Source organism: Entelurus aequoreus, linkage group LG10 (genome assembly GCF_033978785.1).
Source record: "Entelurus aequoreus isolate RoL-2023_Sb linkage group LG10, RoL_Eaeq_v1.1, whole genome shotgun sequence".
NCBI classification, from domain to species: domain Eukaryota; kingdom Metazoa; phylum Chordata; class Actinopteri; order Syngnathiformes; family Syngnathidae; genus Entelurus; species Entelurus aequoreus.
In genome coordinates, this window is record NC_084740.1 from 79,549,384 (window position 1) to 79,557,909 (window position 8,526).

Sequence of the window (8,526 nt, forward strand, 5' to 3'; positions counted from 1 at the left end):
GCTACCTCAGTAGAAGCATTTAAGTCCCATCTTAAAACTCATTTGTATAATCTAGCCTTTAAATAGACCCCCCCTTTTTTAGACCAGTTGATCTGCCGTTTCTTTTCTTCTCTCCTCTTCTCCCCTGTCCCTTGCGAGGGGGGAGTCGCATAGGTCCGTGGCCATGGATGAAGTGCTGGCTGTCCAGAGCCGGGACCCCGGGTGGACCACTAGCCTGTGCATCGGTTGGGGACATCTCTGCGCTGCTGACCCGTTCTCCGCTCGGGATGGTTTCCTGTTGGCCCCGCTGTGGACTGGACTCCCGCTGATGTGTTGGATCCACTGTGGACTGGACTTTCACAATGTTATGTCAGACCCACTCGACATCCGTTGCTTTCGGTCTCCCCTAGAAGGGGGGGGTTACCCACATATGCGGTCCTCTCCAAGGTTTCTCATAGTCATTCACCGACGTCCCACTGGGGTGAGTTTTTCCTTGCCCGTATGTGGGCTCTGTACCGAGGATGTCGTTGTGGCTTGTACAGCCCTTTGAGACACTTGTGATTTAGGGCTATATAAATAACATTGATTGATTGATTGATTGATAATGAACAATGGAGGCTGCAAAGAAGAAAGTTGTAGGTGGAAGCGGTGTATTAGCGGCTGGCTGCAGCAACACAACCAGGAGGACTTTGAGTTGGATAGCAGACGCGCTACCGTGAGTACAGCTTTGGCTTCCACACATTTGATCGCTTGCCCGTACGTGCGTGTCGCTATGTGCATGTCACGTACGTAACTTTAGGGAAATATATGTTTCTTTCCGACTCTGATGGCGGCCGGGGTGTCGTCGAAAGCTACAACGCCCGCCGCCGCCGCCGTCCCGTAGCTAAGTTAGCTTCAATGGCGTCGTTAGCAACAGCATTGTTAAGTTTCGCCAAGCTGGAAATTATTAACCGTGTATTTACACGTCCATGGTTTAATAGTATTGTTGATCTTCTGTCTATCCTTCCAGTCAGGGGTTTATTTATTTTGTTTCTATCTGCATTTGAGCCCGATGCTATCACGTTAGCTCAGTAGCTAAAGAGCTTCGCCGATGTATTGTCGTGGAGATAAAAGTCACTGTGAATGTCCATTTCGCGTTCTCGACTCATTTTCAAGAGGATATAGTATCCCAGGTGGTTAAAATACAAATCCGTGATCCACAATAGAAAAAGGAGAGAGTGTGGAATCCAATGAGCCAGCTTGTACCTAAGTTACGGTCAGAGCGAAAAAGATACGTCCTGCACTGCACTCCAGTCCTTCACTCTCACGTTCCTCATCCACAAATCTTTCATCCTGGCTCAAATTAATGGGGTAATCGTCGCTTTCTCGGTCCGAATCTCTCTCGCTGCTGGTGTAAACAATGGGGAAATGTGAGGAGCCTTTCAACCTGTGACGTTCACGCTACTTCCGGTACAGGCAAGGCTTTTTTTATCAGCGAGCAAAAGTTGCGAACTTTATCGTCGATGTTCTCTACTAAATCCTTTCAGCAAAAATATGGCAATATCGCGAAATGATCAAGTATGACACATAGAATGGATCTGCTATTCCCGTTTAAATAAAACAATTTCATTTCAGTAGGCCTTTAAAACAAGTAAAACACTCTAACATAAAATCTGCTTAGTGAGAAGAATGATCTTATCAGACAGAAAATAAGCAAATATCAGCCTTATTTGACATATTTCATCTTACTTAGATTTCAGTTTTTGCAGTGCACTTACCCGTGTAAAAATGTGTCCAAAGAGGGGGACCTTAAACGCTGATATAGTGAGGCTTAGGCTAAATAATTATTTGTTTAAGGGGTTATCCGGCTTAGTGTAGACATGGCTTTAGTGTAGACGGGGCCTCAATAGCACACTTCTGTGGTTTTTTTATAAACAACAAAGTGTGGCCGTTAAACGCTCAGACATTTCCATGCATGAAAAATGCAGGTGTGATTAAAGTGAGCCATCAGGCAAGACTTTTACCAGCGCTTCCTGTCGCCAAGCAACAAACTCCACTTCATGTGTAAGTGTGTGTGTGTGTGCTCATGCACCACAACACACCACACACTGCAAAAAGTGAAATCTAAGTAAGATGAAATATCTCAAATAAGGGTGATATTTGCTTATTTTCTGTCGGATAAGATAATTCTTCTCACTAAACAGATTTTATGTTAGAGTGTTTTACTTGTTTTAAGTGTTTTGGTCCTAAATGATGTCAGTAAGATATTACAGCTTGTTGCTGAGATTTGATGAGCTATATTGAGTAAAACATGCTTGAAACTAGAATATCAACTGTTGTGTCATCAACACTCACAAGTAGAAAACTACTTTTTTAAAGTCATCATTTCTTATTTCAAGGATGAAATAAAAAAAATCATGACTTTGACACAATTGTGTCTCATAATTAAAACAGATGACAGCCAAATGGACTTTGCTGTTTTATTTCCAATGAAACAATAGAAAACACGTACTCATATAGTAGTACAGTTGGCACAGTACAGTAAACTGACAGTTAATATTTAAACATTTCACATGTGACATTTCTAACAATTTTGAACAGAAATAGTTCATGCACATTCAGATGAATTCTTCCAAATTACAATTAAACATTTTTTGGCCGGGGGCCGGGCTGTATATATGCGCACTAATTGGCTGAAAGAGCACGCACTTGGCGCTATGATGTCATGTTATCCATGGAAAAATGCATTTTTAGACAATATGATTTGCCTGAGCGTTGCCTTTTTGCCTTTCCATTAAGAACAATAAACTAGTTTTTAGTATAAGTTTCAAGAAATGTAATGCCGAGCGCATATCATTATGTCAAGATAATGGCACTAGCATTTACTTCATTTAAGAATATTTTTCAACATATTGACCAAAAAGGTCTTTTTTTTTCTACCAAGAAAAGTGCACTTGTTATTAGTGAGAATACACTTATTTTAAGCTATTTTTAGGTTCATTGAAGTTAGCTAATTTTACTTGTTTTGGAAAGTCTTGACGAGCAAATTTTCTTGTTCTATTGGCAGATAATTTTGCTTAGGTCAAATAAAATACCCCTATTTTTTTAATATATTTTTTCTTGTTTTGAACTCTGACTTTTTGCAGTGCACTGGACAGTCTACTGCGGGGATATTCTGATCCAACACCCCTCCAGTACTACATATTGGTGCATATTCAGACATGATGTCATGTTATCCATGGAAAAATGCATTTTTAGACAATATGATTTGCCTGAGCGTTGCCTTTTTGCCTTTCCATTAAGAACAATAAATTAGTTTTTAGTATAAGTTTGCTGGTTTCAAGAAATGTAATGCCGAGCGCATATCATTATGTCAAGATAATGGCACTAGCATTTACTTCATTTAAGAATATTTTTCAACCTATTGAGCAAAAAGGTCTTTTTTTTTCTACCAGAAAAGTGCACTTGTTATTAGTGAGAATATACTTATTTTAAGCTATTTTTGGGTTCATTGAAATAAGCTAATTTTACTTGTTTTGGAAAGTCTTGACAAGCCAAATTTTCTTGTTCTATTGGCAGATAATTTTGCTTAGGTCAAATAAAATGCCCCTATTTTTTTTTTTTTTTTTTCTTGTTTTTGAACTCTGACTTTTTGCAGTGCACTGGACAGTCTACTGCGGGGATATTCTGATCCATCACCCCCTCCAGTACTACATATTGGTGCATATTCAGACATGAAGATTAGTGGCTCACAAAAGCAATGCGTAAAATGAGAAGTTGACGGCAGCCCTTCAGCAATAATTCTTGTACCTGAGCGGTAATTGATCTTGGCGCCTTGCAAGCCACCACAGGAAAATGGTGTTGGTAAGGAATTGGATTTATACGCCTGCTTAAGTTATTTTCGGCTAAGCATTCATGTTCCGGGTGCCGAGCCTCTTGAAAATGTTCTGACAACATCCTCTGCTTTTTAAGAGACCCACGTGTCACCTCCGTCCTTGCCTGTGAACCCTGCCCGTCACTCGCCTGCCTGGCAGCACTTTGCCAAATAGCCGCCGTCCAATGAGGTGGCGGCAACACATGGCAGCTCGCGATTGGCCGCCGGGCATGCATGATGCATTTTTGGGGAGGAGGTGTGTAACTGAGGGCACCTGAGTACCCAAACCCCCCCCCCCCCCCCCCCCCCCCCCCCCCCCCACCCTTGTCTGTGCTGTCGCCACAATGTCTTAAATCTGGCAACCTAACATAAACTCCTTCTTGAATAAATGCATGCATTTTACGCTCCGGTTGTCGCTTGCAATTTTACACAATTTTACTTCTAAATAGTACGAACTGCCTTCTTTTTAATAAACTGTGCACACTCCAGCATAAAACATTTTCACTGGCCTCCCGAGCTTCACTATGAGGTACCAACAAGTACTGGAAATATATGACCTAAGAGTGATAGAAGACTAAGTAATTTTACAAGACTGAATTGTGTGCACTGCAAAAATTCAGTGTTCAAAAAGAAGAGAAAAAAAATACAAAAATGAGGGGTATTTTATTTGAACTAAGCAAAATTATCTGCCAATAGAACAAGAACATTTGGCTGGTCAAGACTTTCCAAAACAAGTAAAATTAGCTAACCTCAATGAACCCCAAAATACCTTAAAATAAGTATATTCTCACTAATAACAAGTGCACTTTTCTTGGTAGAAAAAAAAAAGACCTTTTTGCTCAATATGTTGAAAAATATTCTTAAATGAAGTAAATGCTAGTGCCATTATCTTGACATAATGATATGCGCTCGCCATTTCTTGAAACCAGCAAACTTATACTAAAAACTAATTTATTGTTCCTAATAGAAAGGCAAAAAGGCAACGCTCAGGCAAATCATATTGTCTAAAAATGCATTTTCCCATGGATAACATGATATCATCGCGCCAAGTGCGTGCTCTTTCAGTCAATTAGTGAGCAAGGAATATATGTATGTATATATATATAAATATATATATATATATTTTTTTATTGTAATTTTCAAGAATTCATCTGAATGTGCATGAACTATTTCTGTTCAAAATTGTTTGAAATGTCACACGTGAAATTTTTAAATATTAACCTTTCCATAATGTTATGGAAAGGCAACAAGGCAAGCGCTTGTTACTCTCGGGGTCTCCTAGCCGCTCAGGCAAATCATATGGTCTAAAAATGCATTTTTCCATGGATAACATGACATCATCGCGCCAAGTGCGTGCTCTTTCAGTCAATTAGTGCGCATATATACATATATCATTTTTTTTTAATTGTAATTTTGAAGAATTCATCTGAATGTGCATGAACTATTTCTGTTCTAAACTGTTAGAAATGTTAAATGTTTAAATATTAACTGTCAGTTTACTGTACTGTGCCAACTGTACTACTATATGAGTACGTGTTTTCTATTGTTTCATTGGAAATAAAACAGCAAAGTCCATTTGGCTGTCATCTGTTTTAATTATGAGACACAATTGTGTCAAAGTCATGATTTTTTTTATTTCATCCTTGAAATAAGAAATGATGACTTTAAAAAAGTAGTTTTCTACTTGTGAGTGTTGATGACACAACAGTTGATATTCTAGTTTCAAGCATGTTTTACTCAATATAGCTCATCAAATCTCAGCAACAAGCTGTAATATCTTACTGACATCATTTAGGAGCAAAACACTTAAAACAAGTAAAACACTTACATAAAATCTGCTTAGTGAGAAGAATGATCTTATCAGACAGAAAACAAGCAACTATCACCCTTATTTGACATATTTCATCTTACTTAGATTTCACTTTTTGCAGTGTGTTTGGTGACAAAAGTTATAAGAATGCTGTCGTAGTATTGTAGTTGTATGACAAAAGGCATAATGGTCTACTTGTAGGGTTATGGGAGTTGTGGTAATACAAGAAAATAGTTAGAAAACAATTATAGTTTGATGACTAAAAGTCATAGTTTTGCTGTAGTCAAGTTGACATTATTGGTCATAGTAATAATTGGTCAGAGTGGAAAAAGTGCACTTTTTCAAAATAGTTGTATCATTATTAGCAAAATGTTGTCATTTTATTACACAAATGTTTTAGAGAAATGCAAGAGAAGTCTGCTTTCAAGGAAAAAATTACGTGAACATTTTTAATCAAGATTAAGGCGAGAGTTGAGTTGGATCACCAAAAAAAAAAAAAAAAAAAAATTGAATTGAATTGAATTTTAGTTGTAGAATGATGTGTAAAAATTATAATTTTTGCAGGAATAAAGTCATAAGTTTAACCCTTTACATTTTTGTAGTATTTTTAGGTCAATTCCACAAGAACAAAGTCGTAATTTTATGACACAAATATGTAATGTAAAGTTGTAATTAGGGATGTCCGATAATGGCTTTTTACCGATACCGATATCAACCGATACCGATATCAACCGATATATGCAGTCGTGGAATTAACACATTATTATGTCTAATTTGGACAACCAGGTATGGTGAAGATAAGGTCCTTTTTAAAAAAATTAGTAAAATAAGATAAATAAATTAAAAACATTTTCTTGAATAAAAAAGAAAGTACAACAATATAAAAACAGTTACATAGAAACTAGTAATTAATGAAAATGAGTAAAATGAAGTATTAATGGTTAGTACTATTAGTGGAGCAGCAGCATGCACAATCATGCGTGCTTACGGACTGTATCCCTTGCAGACTGTATTGATATATATTGATATATAATGTAGGAAGCAGAATATTAATAACAGAAAGAAACAACCCTTTTGTGTGAATGAGTGTAAATGGGGGAGGGAGGTTTTTTGGGTTGGTGCACTAATTGTAAGTGTATCTTGTGTTTTTTATGTGGATTTAATATTAAAAAAATAAATAAATAAATTTTAAAAAAACGTTACAGATAATAAAAAAAAAACGATACCGATAATTTCCGATATTACATTTTAACGCTTATGTTGATTTAATATAAAAAAATAAAATAAAAATTAAAATTTTTTTTAAAAAAATGATACCGATAATAAAAAAAAACGATACCGATAATTTCCGATATTACATTTTAACGCATATATCAGCCGATAAGATCGGCAGGCCGATATTATCGTACATCTCTAGTTGATGTTTGTTGATTTGATCTCTAGTTGATGTTTGTTGATTATCTATTTTTATGTTGATTTAATATTAAAACATTTTTTTTTTAAAAACGATACCGATAATAAAAAAAAACGATACCGATAATTTCCGATATTACATTTTAACGCATATATCGGCCGATAATATCGGCAGGCCGATATTATCGGACATCTCTAGTTGTAATAAATGAAAAATTAAGTACCGTATTTTTCGGATTATAAATCGCAGTTTTTTTCATAGCGATTAATACTCTAGAGCGATTTTTTTTTTGCCTTCTTTATTATGCATTTTCGGCCGGTGCGACTTATACTCCGGAGCGACTTACACTCCGAAAAATACGGTAATCAAAAATTCCTTTTTGTAAAATTCCTACAAAGGAATTATTGTAAAAGTGAAATAATGTTACTCTGTTTATTTCCCCCATCGTGACCTTTCTTAGTGGTAGTGAGGGACTCCTCTGCTGGCCAACAAGTGTGTGTGGTTACAGTCCCTCGGCACACACACACACACACACACACACACACACACACACACACACACACACACACACACACACACACACACTCACACACACACTCAGGCTTTTAATGCACTTGTCCTCACATCCATGCAAACATGAGATGAGTGTTTTTAAAATAAATGTCTGGTAGCGCACAAAGGCGTTGACGGGTTGCAGCCTAATTAATGATGTCAGTAGACGTTCAACAGCCTGGAACGGCGGTGTGTGTGTGTGTGTGTCTTTGTGTACAGTACGTAAGTGTGTATTTGTGGGGGTTAACCGGGGTGAGAGCAGCTTGAATGGGGGGAGTGGGCTCCTCCTCTCCTCCTCCTCCTTTTCAGCACCCTCTCCGGTTTGCCTCCATGGGCTCGGCCCACCTTTTAAGCGTTTGCTGCAGCCGTCGTAGCCGCCAGACATTTTCATAACCGCCGTAAGTTATCACGACAAGTCTGATCTGCCAATCTACACGAGATTATGTCTGCCATATTTAACTGGGAGGACGTTTTCTTTGGGGAGGGGGGTGTGCGTGGTAAATACTGATTAAGGATTATGGCGAGTTTTGGCATTTCTGACCTTAGGTACATTTTATATCAAATCCTAACATAGGTATTATTTAAAGTGCATAAAGTAACCACAAATAGCACCGTTTCCTTTGCCAGTAGCTCCAATACAAATAATCATTTCCACCTTAACAAATGTAATAATTTGTCAGTTTTAGAGGAGAATTATTGATGTAAAAATACGATTGTTGTTGCCATGCGCAATAACTCGGTCCACATATAGCTCGGTTATTCATTACTAACCATTGTGTTTGCACGAGGCAACATTTCCCATACCACTTCCCATTAGATATGCCTAATTTGAATACTTATTCCAGCAGGAAAACGTGCAAATGTGAAATTCACACTAATGTGGGCCTATTTTCCCTACTTAGTTGCTTGCATTCAGCA

At 37.6% G+C, this 8,526-nt stretch overlaps 1 pseudogene; it reads right to left on the reverse strand.

Moving 5' to 3' along the window:
* Nucleotides 1-7,993, reverse strand: part of LOC133659243 (double-stranded RNA-specific adenosine deaminase-like) — a 21,077-nt pseudogene extending 13,084 nt beyond the window's left edge.
* Between the last annotated feature and the right edge of the window lie 533 nt (nt 7,994-8,526).